The sequence below is a fragment of the Oncorhynchus clarkii genome, unplaced genomic scaffold (assembly GCF_045791955.1).
Source record: "Oncorhynchus clarkii lewisi isolate Uvic-CL-2024 unplaced genomic scaffold, UVic_Ocla_1.0 unplaced_contig_3285_pilon_pilon, whole genome shotgun sequence".
Classification (NCBI taxonomy): Eukaryota; Metazoa; Chordata; class Actinopteri; order Salmoniformes; family Salmonidae; genus Oncorhynchus; species Oncorhynchus clarkii.
The window spans coordinates 2646-23478 of record NW_027258882.1 but is presented as its reverse complement, the minus strand read 5'-3'; the positions used below and the strand labels follow the sequence as shown (position 1 = coordinate 23478).

At 40.5% G+C, this 20833-nt stretch overlaps 1 pseudogene; it reads left to right on the top strand.

Moving 5' to 3' along the window:
- Positions 1-2161: 2161 nt before the first annotated feature.
- On the top strand, positions 2162-16380 carry LOC139399016 (uncharacterized; annotated as a pseudogene).
- Positions 16381-20833: the final 4453 nt, after the last annotated feature.

The window sequence follows — 20833 nt, the reverse complement described above, 5'->3', positions numbered from 1 at the left end:
ACCCCCTCTGTCTCACAGAGCAACATGTAGGCAGCGTGGAACTCCCTCTCTGTCTCACAGAGCAACATGTAGGCAGCCTGGAACTCCCTCTCTGTCTCACAGAGCAACATGTAGGCAGCCTGGAACACCCCCTCTGTCTCACAGAGCAACATGTAGGCAGCGTGGAACTCCCTCTCTGTCTCACAGAGCAACATGTAGGCAGCGTGGAACTCCCTCTCTGTCTCACAGAGCAACATGTAGGCAGCGTGGTTCTCCCTCTCTGTCTCACAGAGCAACATGTAGGCAGCGTGGAACTCCCTCTCTGTCTCACGGAGCAACATGTAGGCAGCGTGGTTCTCCCTCTCTGTCTCACAGAGCAACATGTAGGCAGCGTGGTTCTCCCTCTCTGTCTCACAGAGCAACATGTAGGCAGCGTGGAACTCCCTCTCTGTCTCACAGAGCAACATGTAGGCAGCGTGGAACTCCCTCTCTGTCTTACGGAGCAACATGTAGGCAGCGTGGTTCTCCCTCTCTGTCTCACAGAGCAACATGTAGGCAGCGTGGTTCTCCCTCTCTGTCTCACAGAGCAACATGTAGGCAGCGTGGTTCTCCCTCTCTGTCTCACAGAGCAACATGTAGGCAGCGTGGAACTCCCTCTCTGTCTCACAGAGCAACATGTAGGCAGCGTGGAACTCCCTCTCTGTCTCACAGAGCAGCATGTAGGCAGCGTGGTTCTCCCTCTCTGTCTCACAGAGCAACATGTAGGCAGCGTGGTTCTCCCTCTCTGTCTCACAGAGCAACATGTAGGCAGCGTGGAACTCCCTCTCTGTCTCACAGAGCAACATGTAGGCAGCGTGGAACTCCCTCTCTGTCTCACAGAGCAACATGTAGGCAGCGTGGAACTCCCTCTCTGTCTTACGGAGCAACATGTAGGCAGCGTGGTTCTCCCTCTCTGTCTCACAGAGCAACATGTAGGCAGCGTGGTTCTCCCTCTCTGTCTCACAGAGCAACATGTAGGCAGCGTGGAACTCCCTCTCTGTCTCACAGAGCAACATGTAGGCAGCGTGGTTCTCCCTCTCTGTCTCACAGAGCAACATGTAGGCAGCGTGGAACTCCCTCTCTGTCTCACAGAGCAACATGTAGGCAGCGTGGAACTCCCTCTCTGTCTCACAGAGCAGCATGTAGGCAGCGTGGTTCTCCCTCTCTGTCTCACAGAGCAACATGTAGGCAGCGTGGAACTCCCTCTCTGTCTCACAGAGCAACATGTAGGCAGCGTGGAACTCCCTCTCTGTCTCACAGAGCAACATGTAGGCAGCGTGGAACGCCCTCTCTGTCTCACAGAGCAACATGTAGGCAGCGTGGAACGCCCTCTCTGTCTCACAGAGCAACATGTAGGCAGCCTGGAACACCCCCTCTGTCTCACAGAGCAACATGTAGGCAGCCTGGAACTCCCTCTCTGTCTCACAGAGCAGCAATGATGGGACTCATCCCAAGGCAGACACAGACGGTGTTCAGTCAGTCAGTCGCCTTAATCTTGTGTTTTCTCTTGTCTTCCCCTGGCTGTGTGTAAAGCAAGGGATAACTGAACTGTGTCTGTCTGTCTACTCTGTGCTGAGGAGTCTCCACTGCTTAGCCCCAACCTACCGTCAGGTACCTCCCATAGGCTGTATAGGGTTCTCTCTTTCCCTCTTTGACAGGTGTGTTCAAATCAAATGTTATTTGTCACATGCGCCGAATACAACAGGTGTAGACTTTACTGTGAAATGCTTATTTACGATCCCTTTCCCAACAATGCAGTCAAAAAGTACGAATAATTAGCAAAATAAAAAGGGAATAATGACACAATAAAATAACAGTAACGAGACTATATACAAGGAGTACCAGTACAGAGTCAGTGTGCAGGGGTACGAGGTAACTGAGGTAATATGTACATGTAGGTAGGGGTAAAAGTGACGAGGCAATCAGGATAAGATAATAAACAGATTAGCAGCTGTGTGTGTGTGTGTCTGTCGTCATTATGCATGTGTGAGTGTGTGTGTGTGTGTGTGTGTTCTGCCTTTATAGATCTGTGGGAACTATTTCTCCAGCAAATTAGCATCAGATAGATTGCTTTGCTTTCTGTTGGCAGCTATGTTCTTATTGGCTTGTTTGGCCCAATCAAGTTGTCCATTAACTGGACAGAATGCGTGACTTCAACGTCAGTAACAATTTGACCAGTGAGCTGTGTCTGGATTCTGGAATCAGAACCGAGGTTGAGTGTTGTAAGGGTTTTAAATTCCTCTTGGTTGTATGATAAAGGTCTGTTTTTACATCCAGAGATTGTGATGTAAACACCCATATAGTACCGTACCAGGCAGTATTGCGATATCTTTTCAATTCTAGGCTATATTCGGTACTTCCATAAGCTAACTAACTGCAACTTTTTAATATATAACTGTAAAAAGTGAAAAGTATTCATTTCAAAGATCATCTTGATGAACCATCACATATTGCTTCAGTAATGGCTTCAGTAAAGAGCTAAAGGAATAAACAGTGATGCCAATAATCAATCCATTAATTATATTTGTATTTTATTGTTATTATTGCACAAACAAAGTGGTATATTGTTACTTTCCTCACTGAGATTTTCATTTGTCACTGGTGACATGGTGGTGGGATTGTACAGGTGTCACGAAGCTGTCATAGCATGCCTGTATCTGTGCTCCAATGATTGTAGTCATTCATGGCCAGGCCACAGATACTGTGTTGTTGGAGGTTTTGGGACAATAGGCTAAACAGCTAAAAACAACATCAACAAACAACAACAAATTGATATATTGGGTGTATGGATGCTCATTGTTGCCTGTGTGACTTCAGTGTTAGATATTTCTTGAAATGGTTCACGTTTTAGTCCTGTGGTGCAACGGTTTAGAAATATGTGTACAGTCAGAAGGAAAGACTGTAACAAGGGGAAGATCTACATTGTACATAACTGTAATTATTTATGTTTGTTTTATCGTTCATACCATATCAATGCCTTGTACAGTGTGTTTTTTTCCAGTTAATTTAAAATGATTTTGTATTTTATTTTTATAAACTGGTTATAAATAAAATACTCATTCAGCATGCAGAAAATAATACACTTGACTTATTTATTTTATTTGAGAAGTGGTCTAGTGACAAGTAGATGATATTTGAACAGGTTCGATTTGAGTTCTGTTTACACTCAATTCGAAAGGCACTCGCACATCTGAGCTATCTTTTTTGCAGTGTCATGGTAACAGTTGAATAAAATTAGAAAAAATAAGGAACCCGCACACTTCTCTTGATAGTATCACTGCTCTTTCATAAGCTATACATATCGACCTCACGGCCTTCGTCAGAGTTTTATGTATCGACCTCACAGCCTTCGTCAGAGTTTTACATATCGACCTCACGGCCTTCGTCAGAGTTTTACATATCGACCTAACCTCCTTCGTCAGAGTTTTACATATCGACCTCACGGCCTTCGTCAGAGTTTTATGTATCGACCTCACAGCCTTCGTCAGAGTTTTACATATCGACCTCACAGCCTTCGTCAGAGTTTTATGTATCGACCTCACAGCCTTCGTCAGAGTTTTATGTATCGACCTCACAGCCTTCGTCAGAGTTTTACATATCGACCTCACAGCCTTCGTCAGAGCTTTACATATCGACCTAACCTCCTTCGTCAGAGTTTTACATATCGACCTCACCTCCTTCGTCAGAGTTTTACATATCGACCTCACGGCCTTCGTCAGAGCTTTACATATCGACCTCACGGCCTTCGTCAGAGTTTTACATATCGACCTCACGGCCTTCGTCAGAGTTTTACATATCGACCTCACGGCCTTCGTCAGAGCTTTACGTATCGACCTCACAGCCTTCGTCAGAGTTTTACGTATCGACCTCACGGCCTTCATCAGAGCTTTACATATCGACCTCACGGCCTTCATCAGAGCTTTACATATCGACCTCACGGCCTTCGTCAGAGCTTTACGTATCGACCTCACGGCCTTCGTCAGAGCTTTACGTATCGACCTCACGGCCTTCGTCAGAGCTTTACGTATCGACCTCACGGCCTTCGTCAGAGCTTTATGTATCGGCCTCACGGCCTTCATTCAGAGTTTTACATATCGACCTCACGGCCTTCGTCAGAGCTTTACGTATCGACCTCACGGCCTTCATCAGAGCTTTACATATCGACCTTACGGCCTTCGTCAGAGCTTTACGTATCGACCTCACAGCCTTCGTCAGAGTTTTACATATCGACCTCACGGCCTTCGACCTATCGACCTCACGGCCTTCGTCAGAGTTTTACATACCTCACGGCCTTCGTCACCTCACGGCCTTCGTCAGAGCTTTACGTATCGACCTCACAGCTTTCGTCAGAGTTTTACATATATCCTTCATGGCCTTCATCAGAGCTTTACGTATGGACCTCACCTCCTTCGTCAGAGCTTTATGTATCGACCTCACGGCCTTCGTCAGAGCTTTACATATCGACCTCACGGCCTTCATCAGAGCTTTACATATCGACCTCACGGCCTTCGTCAGAGCTTTACATATATCCTTCATGGCCTTCATCAAGGGCCTCCCGGGTGGCGCAGTGGTTAAGGGCAGCGCCAGCTGTGCCACCAGAGACCCTAGGTTTGCGCAGTGCACGCTAACCAAGGTTGCCAGGTACATGGTGTTTCCTCCCACACATTGGTGCGGCTGGTTCCGGGTTTGATACGCGCTGTGTTAAGATTGTGTATCGGAGGACGCATGACTTTCAACCTTCGTCTCTCCCGAGCCCGTACGGGAGTTGTAGCGATGAGACAAGATAGTAGCTACTAACAATTGCATACCACGGAATTGGGGAGAAAGAGGGGTAAAATTCAACAACAAAAAAAACACTCAATCAGACATCTGAATTTCTCTTAAGAAACCAAAAATATATTTAATAATTGGCTACAAAGAGATCTTTCTATACTTGGGAGAGTACTTCTGTCCAAGGCAGAGGGACTGTCTCGTTTTGTGTACCCCTCATTAACTTTGTGTAAATCCTTCTAATGGTAAAGAGATCAATAAGACCTTTCATCTGGAAAAATAAGTCTCACAAACATTAAAAAGCCGGTCCTTTCTAATAAAAGAGCTGAAGGCGGTCTGGAAGTGTTGGATTTTGTTGACATAAATAACACTTTCAAGATCAACTGGTTGAAAAGATGTTTGATCAATACTGATTCAATATGGTATTTAATTCCAAATAATTTATTTAATAATTGGTCTTCAATTTTTACTGAAATGTAGTTATATTCCTGAAAGATGACCTGCTAAATTGGCTAGGTTTCACCAACAGGCTTTAATGGCCTACACAATTTTTCTCCTCATAAAGCTCTTTTGTGGAATAATTCAGACATAACTGTAAGGAATAAGTCATTGTTCTACCCCAGCTGGCATGAGAGGAATATTGACTTTGTTCTTGATGTTTTCGACAACAAGGGTAATATTCTCACATATGAACAATTTATAACATTGAAAGAGTTTCCAATACCTTTCAGAGAGTTTATTTCTGTGATCAAAGCCGTTCCCAGTGGTCTAACTACACTAATGAAAACTCATCTTAGCATTGGTAATGATTACAAAATGTATCCAGAACTCAGATTGGAAGGCGTGGGCTTACTTGAGAAATCTTGTTGTAATAAATATATAAGACAAATTCTTCATTCACAAAACCAATTGGAAAAATGCATGGTTAAGGCCTTTCAAAAATTGTACACCAAACAAAGTTAAGGAAGTGCACGTTAAAACTTTACATAAGATGTAATTCTATGATATCCACATTTGTGGATATTGATGATATCTGTGTTTTCTGTGAAAAAGGTGAGAATCTGTCTCACTTGTTCTTTGAATGTAAATTTGTGTCAGAATTTTGGGAAAATCTTGCAAAATATTTATTTACCATTATGAACAATACTCATGTTTTTGACATGAAAGATATATGTTACTATTGCAATGATAACAAGTCCATTGAAATTATTGTGATTTTTAAAAATTCTTGTTGCCAAATACTTTATACACAAACAAACATTTTAAAATTATATTTTTTGTGTGTTTGAGTATTTTCTTGTTTATACCTGTTTTGTTTTGTTAGACATGTTTGATGTAGCAATGTAAGTTGATTTTTGTATTATGAATCATTTAAAACAATGATAGGGGGGAGACAAATAGCCAAACCGAAAACTGCAGGCAAAAATGTTTTCTGCTACTAAGATCAGTGAAATGTAGGCTAAACTGACAACGGAGTGAAGAGCAGAAATCTCAACTAGCAAGCAAGTCGCAGCAATGAAGAACGCGAAGAAGGGGATCATTCTGGCAGAGGGGAGATTTTCGGCACAACACCTGCCTGCCCCAAGTCCAAGCAGGCAGCTTGCTAGTCAGTCAGCTGACAACTCGCTAGTTGTCTTATCAACTTCAGAATGCTGCAAATCAGGTCAGCATCATAGCTATTTCTTTAAGGAAAGGAAATTATTGCCTCGACATTGTCAAGCGCAGCTAGACAGCTGTCAACGTTTGCTGCTTGCTAGCTAACGGTGTCCACTTCAAGACATAGCTAGCTAGTTATTAGCTAACATCATGTAGCTAGATAGTCTTGACATGTTTATAACTTGAATCACTTGAATACTTGCTTGTTGTGTGCATGCATGTTCTCATACATTTATCATACTGTTATCTGGCACAACAGGGCAGTGACACTTTGGCATGGCCTAAGTTACTGAAGATTGAAAGACAGGAGTTTGTTCCTGCGTGAGCAGAGCAGCTCTGCCCTCACCCATGGCCCTGCCACATCCGCAAAGACCCCCAGCCGCCCCACGGTATCCCAGCCCTCTCAGCAGGGGCCAGGCTTCTCCAATGAGCACAGGAGGGGCTGCAGATTGACCAGGCCTGGGACCGGTCCTCGTAGGGCAAGCCGTGTCCAGCTGTTCTTCCCCGCTCACTCCCTGTCCTCTGGGGCTGAGTGGGATACTACCCACCCACCTTCTTGGTCACACTACCTGAGTGGTGTCACCCTAAGTGGGGTCAGTGCTCTCAGTAGTCCCTCCTTCAGTTCAGCCTGGAGACAAGCTCCAGCCTCCACCTCCAGGGCCACTCCCTCAGAGCATCACTCTGCTCAGAGAGCAAGTCTGGGGAATTTCATGCTGTCCCCTCCAGAACTTCAGCACCAACACAGTCCCAGACCGGGGGTCCATCAGTAGCCGCAGGAGGAGCGCCAAGATGGGGATGGGAGGGCAGGGGAGGCAGGGTGGTGGGTTCCAGACTGAGAAGGAGGTCCAGGGAGATCCGATGGTGGGGAAGGAGGAGGTAATAAGATGGGGGACCCAACGCTGTTCCAGCTCAACTACAACAACCTGGAAGACTTCCCACCTATGGGAACGTTGCACGCCTCACCACCGTGAGTTTTATACTATCGGGCAATTCTACAGTAACGGAGTGATGCTGAGACTCATTTTTGTCTCACCTGTGAATTGCTGATAAAATCTTACTTGTATCAGATCAATCAAAACAATGTACATAACATACTGTTCTCTCTCTAGTAGACTGCAGACAGAACCATCACGGAGGATCAACCCAACCCCAGTCAGTGCAGAGCGGCCTCACTCCAGACCTAAGACTTTCACTTCCACCCCGTTCAGCACCAGGCCCTCCAGCCCTTCCCAGTCCCAGAGGCAGTCACTGGGGCCCTAAACGTCAATGTGGGCAGCCCCCCTCTGTCTGCAGGAGGAGTGAGAACTGCTAAAGAGAGAGAAGTACGTGTGGTGGCCCTTTCCTGCAGTCAATAATCCGAAAGTGCCCACTTTGACCTCACGACTGGAATGTTATCAATACACTTCATTCTTTTAAAAAAAAAATGTAAACAAAAAATCCGGTGTTTCTATGTAAAAACACCTTTGTTAAATTTCAGTCTTCTGTGATGTATATGAAATGTAATATTGGGATGGAAACTCAAAATGTAATACATTTCAATGCTAAATCTGACATGGTACAGGTGTCTTCTTTTTTTTAAGCCGTAGCCATGTGTGTGAGGTGGGTACTTTTGTTTCAAAGTAGATGTGTTTAAGACTACCAAGAAACACCCTGTGTGATCCTCATTTAGGCCACTGCAGTCAAAGGTTTCAAGGAGGTCCAGTCACCATTATAACACTCGCTGCCCTTGTCTTTTATCCAGACTATAGGTTTTACTTCTGTTTCCCAATGTGTTCCTGGAGCTTTTCTTTGAGCTACAGCTGCTGACGTCCAGAACACCATCCGTCACAGAGGAAGAGGAGGAACATCTAAGTCTAGAGAAGTCAGGTGAGCGGTGGAGATTCCTTCACAGGCCTACTAATCAGTATAGAGGTGGGAAGTGGATGGAGAGGGAATAGCATGATAAAAAAATAACATTGTGGTTGATCTGATAAAAGTAAGATAATTAGTATGTTTTGTGTAATTCACATTTTATTTTGTGTAGGTATTGTGTAATATTCTTTCTCTTTTAGGTCAGTTTATATAATGTTTTATTGGTGGAAATAGGACTTTGCTGACCCTTGAGTTATATTTGATCTATGCAGATGTCCTGGAAAGAGGTTACTACAGAAATATGCACAACTGTGTCTACTTCTCTGTCAGGGTGCTGGAGAATCAGTTTGAGTGAGTTCCCCCTTACTTCTTTATTGTCAAATGATACTGAATGTTTAAGACTTGAATCCTATGATAATGCTGCTCTGTATAATGTGTTTGTATATGTTTTACTGCAGCTGCACTCTTGGCTAGTTCTCCCTTGAAAAAGAGGTAGTTTGACATCAATGTGAGAACCTGCTAAAAGAAACCCCATCAGTCCTGAGACCCCAGCAAAAATCATCTTTTTATTTCTCTGACGTTCATTGATCTGCATGTCCAGCTCTTATATTTAGCCTCACATTGAAGTGTTTTACCGTGTTCTTTTCAGGACAACCAGGGCTACAAGTAGAACACAAAACTATTTGACATAAACAATTGCAATGATGAGTTCTATTGAAAATTGTAAATAAAAAAATGTCAGCCAAAGCAAAAACCTGATAATAAATTTATATGAATGCTAGAAATAAAGAAATTGTTTGCTCACTGGGAAATGAATATCCAACTTGTTAGGGACAACTGTGTGGAGTTTGGAGGTTGTGACAGCAACTATGTGAGCTTATTACTTACCGTATTATAGACACTATGTCCTGGTATTTCCTATTATCTATGTAGAAGAACCCCTTACAGAATAATAGACACTATGTGCTGGGATTTCCTATCATCTATGTAGAATAACCCCTTACAGTATTATAGACACTATGTTCTGGTATTTCCTATTATCTATGTAGAAGAACCCCTTATAGAATTATAGACACTATGTCCTGGTATTTCCTATTATCTATGTAGAAGAACCCCTTACAGTATTATAGACACTATGTCCTGGGATTTCCTATTATCTATGTAGAAGAACCCCTTACAGAATTATAGACACTATGTCCTGGGATTTCCTTTGATCTATGTAGAATAACCCCTTACAGTATTATAGACACTATGTCCTGGGATTTCCTATTATCTATGTAGAAGAACCCCTTACAGTATTATAGACACTATGTCCTGGGATTTCCTATTATCTATGTAGAAGAACCCCTTACAGAATTATAGACACTATGTCCTGGGATTTCCTTTGATCTATGTAGAATAACCCCTTACAGTATTATAGACACTATGTCCTGGGATTTCCTTTGATCTTCTAGATTAACCCCTTACAGTATTATAGACACTATGTCCTGGGATTTCCTTTGATCTATGTAGAATAACCCCTTACAGTATTATAGACACTATGTCCTGGGATTTCCTATTATCTATGTAGAAGAACCCCTTACAGAATTATAGACACTATGTCCTGGGATTTCCTATTATCTATGTAGAAGAACACCTTACAGTATTATAGACACTATGTCCTGGGATTTCCTATTATCTATGTAGAATAACCCCTTACAGTATTATAGACACTATGACCTGGGATTTACTATGGTCTTCTAGATTAACCCCTTACAGTATTATAGACACTATGACCTGGGATTTACTATGGTCTTCTAGATTAACCCCTTACAGTATTATAGACACTATGTCCTGGGATTTCCTATGATCTATGTAGATTAACCTCTTACAGTATTATAGACACTATGTCCTGGGATTTCCTATCATCTATGTAGAAGAACCCCTTACAGAATTATAGACACTATGTCCTGGGATTTCCTATCATCTATGTAGAATAACCCCTTACAGAGTTATAGACACTATGTCCTGGGATTTCCTATCATCTATGACACTATGTCCTGGGATTTCCTATCATCTATGTAGAATAACCCCTTACAGTATTATAGACACTATGTCCTGGGATTTCCTATCATCTATGTAGAAAAACCCCTTACAGAATTATAGACACTATGTCCTGGGATTTCCTATCATCTATGTAGAATAACCCCTTACAGTATTATAGACACTATGTCCTGGGATTTCCTATCATCTATGTAGAATAACCCCTTACAGTATTATAGACACTATGTCCTGGGATTTCCTATCATCTATGTAGAATAACCCCTTACAGTATTATAGACACTATGTCCTGGGATTTCCTATGATCTATGTAGAATAACCCCTTACAGTATTATAGACACTATGTCCTGGGATTTCCTATCATCTATGTAGAATAACCCCTTACAGTATTATAGACACTATGTCCTGGGATTTCCTATGATCTATGTAGAAGAACCCCTTACAGTATTATAGACACTATGTCCTGGGATTTCCTATCATCTATGTAGAATAACCCCTTACAGTATTATAGACACTATGTCCTGGGATTTCCTATGATCTATGTAGAATAACCCCTTACAGTATTATAGACACTATGTCCTGGGATTTCCTATCATCTTTGTAGAATAACCCCTTACAGTATTATAGACACTATGTCCTGGGATTTCCTATGATCTATGTAGAATAACCCCTTACAGTATTATAGACACTATGTCCTGGGATTTCCTATGATCTATGTAGAATAACCCCTTACAGTATTATAGACACTATGTCCTGGGATTTCCTATCATCTATGTAGAATAACCCCTTACAGTTTTATAGACACTATGTCCTGGGATGTCCTATCATCTATGTAGAATAACCCCTTACAGTATTATAGACACTATGTCCTGGGATTTCCTATCATCTATGTAGAATAACCCCTTACAGTATTATAGACACTATGTCCTGGGATTTCCTATCATCTATGTAGAATTACCCCTTACAGTATTATAGACACTATGTCCTGGGATTTCCTATCATCTATGTAGAATAACCCCTTACAGTATTATAGACACTATGTCCTGGGATTTCCTATCATCTATGTAGAATAACCCCTTACAGTATTATAGACACTATGTCCTGGGATTTCCTATGATCTATGTAGAATAACCCCTTACAGTATTATAGACACTATGTCCTGGGATTTCCTATCATCTATGTAGAATAACCCCTTACCTTCTAATTACTATTGTGTAGCTTGTGAGCGTTATAGGGAAAAACGTGAGTCAACTTTTTATAGATGGCTTTTTAATTGTTTCTATTAGGGCTGGGCGATATATCGAATTCCTTTCATTGTGAACAGGCTGTTGTTCAAACAGTTGGAGACAGACAGGAGGGTGTGTTCAGAACAGTTAAACTGTCCTACCTTGTTAGCAAGCAAATAGATCAAATTTAGCTGGCTACTCACTAGCACGTGGTCTTGCGCTTCAGAGATTGTTGATGAGATCTGTGTTAATGTTCTGGAATGACTGCCTCAACAAGTTGGTCATTATCATTGGATGTGCATTGTTAATGGTCCTGGTTACATTTGTAACAAAAAAAAGGCATTTTCATCAACAGACATGAAAGCCATATCAGTGATTATTGCCCCAGAAAAAGCACATTTAACTATTTTGATCAAAGTGTTAGTGGGTCTTATGGTTGTGGAAGGCTTATATTTAACCTGGGTATAATTTTACCTGTTTGAAACGTAGTGTATTGACCTTTTAATTGTGCAACAATGCGTAATTAGAAAAATAATACAAAGAAATCAAGATATATATTCAACAAAAATGCAACAATTTCAACGAATTACATTTCATATAAGGAAATTGGTCAATTTAAATAAATAAATGATGCCCTAGGCGCAGCCTAGGTGGTCCTGGGTGGACATAGATCCACCCACCTGGGAGCCAAGCCCATCCACTGGGGAGCCAGGTCCCGCCAATCAGAATGAGTTTTTCCCCATAAAAGGGCTTTATTACAGACTGAAATACTCCTCAGTTTCATCAGCTGTCTGGGTGGCTGGTCTCAGACAATCCCGCAGGTGAAGAAGCAGGATGTGGAGGTCCTGGGCTGGTGTGGTTACACATGGTCTGAGGTTTTGAAGCCGGTTGGACATACTGCCAAATGATCTAAAAATGACTTTGGAGGCTGCTTATGGTAGAGAAATTAACATAAAATTCTCTGGCAACAGCTCTGGTAGACATTCCTGCAGTCAGCATGCCAATTGCACACTCCCTCAAAACTTGAGACAACTGTGGCATTGTGTTGTGTGACAAAACTGCACATTTCGGAGTGGCCTATAAAACAGTGTGTGGTTCTAACTGTGTCAAGCACATGAAGTATGTTCCATTTCTCTATCTGTGTTTATGTTGTATACAAATGTGTTATTATGTATCCACTGTTGTTTGCATGTGTATGTGTGTACACAAGTGAGATGGTATCATGGTAGTATACTGTAGTATACATCTACATTGACTGTGTGTGTGTCTGTGTGTGTGTGTCACACCTGGGTGTCTGTGTGCCACCCAGGTGTGGGAGCTGGTCCACGGTGGAAAGAGGTTGCTGAGGGAGGGGCTGATCTCACCAGTGGCCAACCCTCTGAAACCCAAGGACTCCATCTGTGCTCAGCTCTGTGACGTGGAGCCAGCAGGCTCTGTCGAGAGATACCAGGTACACATACTCTATTTGTTGTAATGGCATCCAGAAGAACCTGCATGAAATAACCAAAGACGGCAAGATGCTGCCATTAATACGCATTGAGTGGGTTTATAGTGTTAGATTCGAATTCTCAGAGTAAAAAAATGATGAAAAAAAACAGTCTCTATCACAATGTTCCACGTTTTACCCAGAATCTAACAATAGTCTATTATTTGTGTGTGTGTTTGACTATAGCCTCTTATGTATCTTCAGGTTCTGCAGTGTGAAAGGTCTGGAAGACTTCAGGGTGTTCCTTCCTGATGAAACTTCTCCTGCTGTAAGTCGATTCAGAGGTGCTCTTTCAACTCTTTCTGTCTAAATCAGTCGTTGCTGACGTGACGTTGCTAACATGCGTTGTCGCTCCTTCCAGATTCTCACCACGTCTGAGAACATCCAGTCTCGTCGCAGCTCAGTGCCCTCAGAGACTGGTGGTGTGGGTGGGGCCGAGGCTAAGACTGGAAGTGGGGCCGGTGCTGCGACGGCACCCAGGAGCAGCCACGGACACCAAGACAGGAAAAGGCAAGGAGGCTTTGACATTATTATGGTGATGATGGTTATTATGGTGATGACCGTTATTATGGGGATGATGGTTATTATGGTGGTGATGGTTATTATGGGGATGATCATTATTATGGGGATGATGGTTATTATGGGGATGATGGTTTATGGGGATGATGGTTATTATGGGGATGATGGTTATTATGGGGATGATGGTTATTATGGGGATGATGGTTATTATGGTGATGATGGTTATTATGGGGATGATGGTTATTATGGGGATGATGGTTATTATGGGGATGATGGTTATTATGGTGATGATCGTTATTATGGGGATGATGGTTATTATGGTGGTGATGGTTATTATGGGGATGATCGTTATTATGGGGATGATGGTTATTATGGTGGTGATGGTTATTATGGGGATGATGGTTATGGTGATGATGGTTATGGTGTTGATGGTTATTATGGTGGTGATGGTTATGGTGTTGATGGTTATTATGGTGGTGGGGATGGTTATTAAGGTGTTGATAGTTATTATGGTTATGATGATGATGGTGGTTATTATGGTGATGATGGTTATTATGGGGATGATGGTTATTATGGTGGTTTGGTGTGGGTGTGGGTGGGTGGTGTCAGGGGACCTACCTGTGGTGTGGTCCCAGGAGGAGTGCAGTAGGCCAGAGCCTCCTGTTTCGGGTGCTGTACAGCCCCCAGTGACAATCCAAGCCCTGCTGGATCAGCTGGGGGTCTTGTGGGGAGGAGACTGTTGCTCCTCAGAGCCCCTCCCCTTGTTCTTCATTGAGATCACACTCACTACTGTCCTCGGGGCCAGTGGCTCGGAAGTAAGCCTCATTTACCTTTTGAACATGTCTGTGGCTTAATATTCTACCAGTATACAAGCAGTATGTTACCAGTATTACCATTACAATGTATAACTATTACCAGTATATTACCATAACAATACAACTATTACCTGTATATTACCATACCAATATAACATTATTACCAGTATATCACCGTAACAATATAACAGTATTACCAGGATATTACCATAGCAATATAACAGTGGTGCCAGTATATTACAGTATTACCAAGGTGTTACCAGTAAATTACCATAACAATATAACAGTATTACCAAGGTATTACCATAACAATATAACAGTATTACCAGGGTATTAACATATCAATATAACAGTATTACCAGTATATTACCATAACATTATAACAGTGTATTTCCATAACAGTAGTACCAGTATATTACAATAACAATATAACAGTGGTGCCAGTATATTACCAGTATATTACCGGGATATTACCATAACAGTATAACCGGGATATTACCATAACACTATAACAGTATTACTGGTATATTGCCATAACAATATAACCAGTATATTACCATAACACCATAACAGTATTACCAGTATATTACCATGCCAATATAACAGTATTACCAGTATATTACCATAACATCATAACAGTATTACCAGTATATTACCATAACAACATAACAGTATTACCAGTATATTACCATAACAGTATAACCAGGATATTAACATAACACTACTACCATTATATTACCATAACAATATAACAGTATTACTGGTATATTGCCATAACAATATAACAAGTATATTACCATAACAGTATTACCAGTATATTACCATAACAACATAACAGTATTACCAGTATATTACCATAACAATATAACAGTATATTACCATAACAATACTACCAGTATATTACCATAACACTATAACAGTATAACCAGGATATTACCATAACACTACTACCATTATATTACCATAACAATATAACAGTATTACTGGTATATTGCCATAACAATATAACCAGTATATTACCATAACACTATAACAATATTACCAGTATTACCATAACACCATAACAGTATTACCAGTATATTACCATAACACTACTACCATTATATTACCATAACAATATAACAGTATTACTGGTATATTACCATAACAACATAACAGTATTACCAGTATATTACCATAACAACATAACAGTATTACCAGTATATTACCATGCCAATATAACAGTATTACCAGTATATTACCATAACAGTATAACAGTATTACCAGTATATTACCATAACACTATAACAGTATTACCAGTATATTACCATAACAACATAACAGTATTACCAGTATATTACCATAACAACATAACAGTATTACCAGTATATTACCATGCCAATATAACAGTATATTACCATAACAATACTACCAGTATATTACCATGCCAATATAACAGTATATTACCATAACAATACTACCAGTATATTACCATGCCAATATAACAGTATATTACCATAACAATATGCCAGTATATTACCATAACACTATAACGGTATTACCAGGGTATTACCATAACAATATAACAGTATTACCAGTATATTACCATAACACTATAACAGTGTATTACCATAACAGTAGTACCAGTATTTTACCATAACAATATAACAGCATTACCAGGGTATTACCAGTATATTACCATAACAATATAACTATTACCTGTGGTTTCCCCCAGATCAGAGCCATCCATGTTCTGTGTCAAGTGCTTCTTTGCAGTGGAACAACTTCCTGTTCCTTGTCAGACAGCTGGAATTGGTCCCAGTTACCCTGGCTAACAGAGTTAATTGAGAAGATTCAGCAGGAGTCTATCCCCACTTTCTCCTCTTCCTCTTCTATGCCTCTGTTACAGTCTTCTTCTGCCCACACCTCCTCCTCCTCCTATTCTCTACCAATGTCTGAGTTCTACAACCACATGGACATCCTGCAGGGCTCACTGCAACCTGTAGAGGGAGCCAACTGACCACACAGACAGGCAACGGACAAAAAGTATCTCTGTTGGCCAACAATGCCCAGTCTTTTGAGTGAAAGGCTGACAGTAACAGGTGTAGCTGAACTAATGTACTCTGACCAGACCCTGTTGGGATTCCAGATTCCTGAGACAAGAAACATTATTTCCCTGTAATGTGGTTGGCTGGCACAGCCCTTATTGTCCTGTCTAGAGTTGCATAGGGAACCAGAAAGTCCTACTGATCAGGACTGGTGGTGCCACAAACCAGGGTTTATCATGGAGGTCGACTTTGCATTCTGATTGAAGGTGAGGGGTCCATTATCAATAAAGGGATAATGACATACTTGATGGACCAGCACTTTTAAAAAATAAACAGAAAAAAAACAAAAAAAACCAAATCCTACCTCTTGGAGTTGTTGATTTGGGATTGGGTGGAGGAATCCATTTATGTTCACAAATCTCAAACAGGTAATAGTGTCATATCTCAAATTATTTCACTCCTGCTATACTGTCCATGTTTCACTGTGTGAGAGTACAATGCCTTAGACCTGCTATACTGTCCATGTTTCACTGTGTGAGAGAGAGTACAATGCCTTTGATCTTAACTGGTGATTGCGTTCATGGATGCTTTCTGTGCATTTGTGATAAAAAGTTTTGTTCATGTTGGACTTCAAGTATTATGATTGTCTGCTGCTTTTATACTGTACATGTTTTATGCTGCATGTCACGTATTGAAATACAATAAATATATATTATTTAGAGCAAAAACATAGAACGTGTTCTGGGTTGGCCTATGCCGTTTAATTAGGACTATTTGGGGGCACGGGACTCTATTTTTCATTGTCATATTTGTCATACTGTATGTCTCTGTAGGCCAACTGTATTTGCATGAACTATGGCATGAACACATTTTCATGAGCGATTGCAACCAGTTCCGAAATTTCAGATGCCCCCACATGTATTCTAATGGCAAGGCAAGCATCCTGTGCTCCGCCTCACTCAGGTCTATTTGTAGTGACTCCTGTCCAGCAGGCAGTTTTGTTCAGTGTTGTTCAACGGTCCGTTGAGCGTCGGGAAGAAGCGGGCTCTTTACTGGGAGAAATGTCTTGAATGACCGGCGAGTAAGACACATTTTCCCGTTTCATCGGGTGAATGTTTTAACTTTGGAGGTTTTAAATCTTGACGAATTGCCTTTACCAAGTAAGGAACTATGGCAAACGTGAAAGTCGCCATTCGAGTTCGCCCTCTCAACGCAAGGTTGGTAACGTTAAATGCAGTCTATTTCAATTCTACAGAGTCTCTATCAAAGTTGGACGAATAACTTTGATTAATATGCAAATGACTGGACAGATGATCTAGTCTATGATCCTTTCTAATAGATCATTGATATGATTAATTGTGCTGTTGTAAATTGTCAGTGTTGCTAAGCATGGTTATTGGGAAGCTCTGGCTGTGCACTAGGCTATCGAGCACATCCAGTCGATCTCCTAGTCTACTTGTTGATACAATATATTTAATGAAATTATGATGCAAAGTAGATAGCCTATGTATGCCTCAACTTGGCATTACTACTGTACTGTGTTCTGTGCATACACCCTAGATCAGTTAGCAAGTTACTTCTTCAAAACCCATGATAGCCATGTACACTGACAGAATATATATATATATATATATTATAATTAAATATATCATTTAAAAATACTTTTGACATTTTGAAAAATCGATTGGCTCTCTACTCACTCTGTTACTTTGCAATTACAATGGTACAGTTACACTATCGTAATTACAGTGTTCGTGTGTATTGCCTTTACATTTACATTTTAGTCACATAGCAGACACTCTAATCCAGAGCGATTTACTCAGTGCATTCATCTTTATGAATACACTTATTTTAGTGAATATACATCCTTTTCTTAATGTTAGCCGTCTGTTGTTATATCACACACAGTTATATCGCAATCTACTATGCAACCTTAATTGGTGAAACACTCATGGAAAAACGTTTAAAAAATATATTCTCAATTTTACAGTGCCATACAACAATATTGGGGGAGCTAGACTAGTGTAGTAAGCAGTGTGCCCCTACCCCACAATCACCCCCTCTCTAACCGCCCAAATGACAACAGTATACTGAGTTACCACCCTGCATCCCGTGGCTGGCTTGCCACGGGATGCAGGGATGCAGAAACTAAGCAGGGTTGGTCCCTGGATGGGAGACCAGATGCTGTTGGAAGTGGTGTTGGAGGGCCAGTAGGCACTTTCCTCTGGTCTAAAAATAAATATTCCAATGCCCCAGGGCAGTGATTAGGGACATTTCCCTGTATAGAGTGCCATCCTTCAGATGGGACATTAAAGGGATGTCCTGACTCTCAGTGGTCACTAAAGATCTCATGGCACTTATCGTAAGAGTAGTGGTGTTAACCCTGGTGTCCTGGCTAAATTCCCAACCTCATACCATCATGGCCACCAAATCATCCCCATCTTCCAATTGGCTCATTCATCCCTCTCCTCTCCACTGTAACTATTCCCCAGGTCATTGCTGTAAATGAGAATGTGTTCTCAGTCAATTTACCTGGTAAAATAAGGGTAAAATAAAAAATTAAAAAGCTATTTTAAGCGGTTTGGTTGTAGAGGTAAATTGAATATAAGTTGAACTGTATTTTATAGTATAGTAATATAGTATAGTTGCCTATATAGTATAGTAATATAGGTCTAGCTATATAGTATAGTAATATAGTATAGTAATATAGGTCTATATATAGTATAGTAAAATAGGTCTATATAGTATAGTAATATAGGTCTAGCTATATAGTATAGTAAAATAGTATAGGTATAGTATAGGTCTAGTTAAATGGTATAGTAATATAGTAAAGTAATATAGGTCTATCTATATAGTATAGTAATATAGGTCTAGTTATATGGTATAGTAATATAGTATAGTAATATAGTAAAGTAATAGTAATATAGTAAAGTAATATAGTATAGTAATATAGGTCTAGCTATATGGTATAATAATATAGGTCTAGCTATATGGTATAGTAATATAGGTCTAGCTGTATAGTAATGTAGGTCTAGCTATATAGTATAGTAATATAGTATAGTAATATAGTATAGTAATATAGGTCTAGCTATATAGTATAGTAATATAGTATAGTAATATAGGTCTAGCTATATAGTATAGTAATATAGGTCTGGCTATATAGTATAGTAATATAGTAAAGTAATATAGGTCTATCTATATAGTATAGTAAAATAGGTCTAGTTATATGGTATAGTAAAATAGGTCTAGTTAAATGGTATAGTAATATAGGTCTAGCTATATAGTATAGTAAAATAGGTCTAGTTATATGGTATAGTAATATAGGTCTAGCTATATAGTATAGTAAAATAGGTCTAGTTATATGGTATAGTAAAATAGGTCTAGTTAAATGGTATAGTAATATAGTAAAGTAATATAGGTCTATCTATATAGTATAGTAATATAGGTCTAGTTATATGGTATAGTAATATAGTATAGTAATAGCTATATAGTAATATAGTAAAGTAATATAGTATAGTAATATAGGTCTAGCTATATGGTATAATAATATAGGTCTAGCTATATGGTATAGTAATATAGGTCTAGCTGTATAGTAATGTAGGTCTAGCTATATAGTATAGTAATATAGTATAGTAATATAGTATAGTAATATAGGTCTAGCTATATAGTATAGTAATATAGTATAGTAATATAGGTCTAGCTATATAGTATAGTAAAATAGGTCTAGCTATATGGTATAGGAATATAGTATAGTAATATAGGTCTAGCTATATAGTATAGTAATATAGGTCTAGCTATATAGTATAGTAATATAGGTCTAGCTATATGGTATAGTAATGTAGGTCTAGCTATATAGTATAGTAATATAGGTCTAGCTATATAGTATAGTATTATAGGTCTAGCTATATAGTGCAGTAATATAGGTCTAGCTATATGGTTTAGTAAAATAGGTAGAGGGAGAGAGAGAGGGAAGGGGAGAGTTAGAGAGGGGAGAGGGAGAGAGAGAGGGAAGGGGAGAGAGGGATCTGGAGAGGGAAGGAGAGAAAGGGAGCGAGAGAGGGAAGGGGAGAGAGAGGGAAGGGAAGAGAGGGAGATTGAGAGGGAAGGAGAGAGGTAGAGTTAGTGTGAAGGGGAGAGGGAGAGAGAGACAGAAGGGGAGAGAGTGAGAGAGAGAGATAGAGAGAGGGAGAGTTAGAGGGAGAGAGAGGGAGAGTTAGAGGGATAGGGAGATGGAGAAGGAAGGATAGAGAGGGAGAGTTAGAGAGAAGGGGAGAGGTGGGAGAGAGAGAAGGGGAGAGATGGGAGAGAGAGAGAGAGAGGGAAGGGGAGAGAGAGAGAGAGAGGGACGGAGAGAGAGAGAGAGGGGCGGAGAGAGAGAGAGGGAGATGGAGAGGGAAGGAGAGAGAGGGAGAGAGAGAGGGAAGG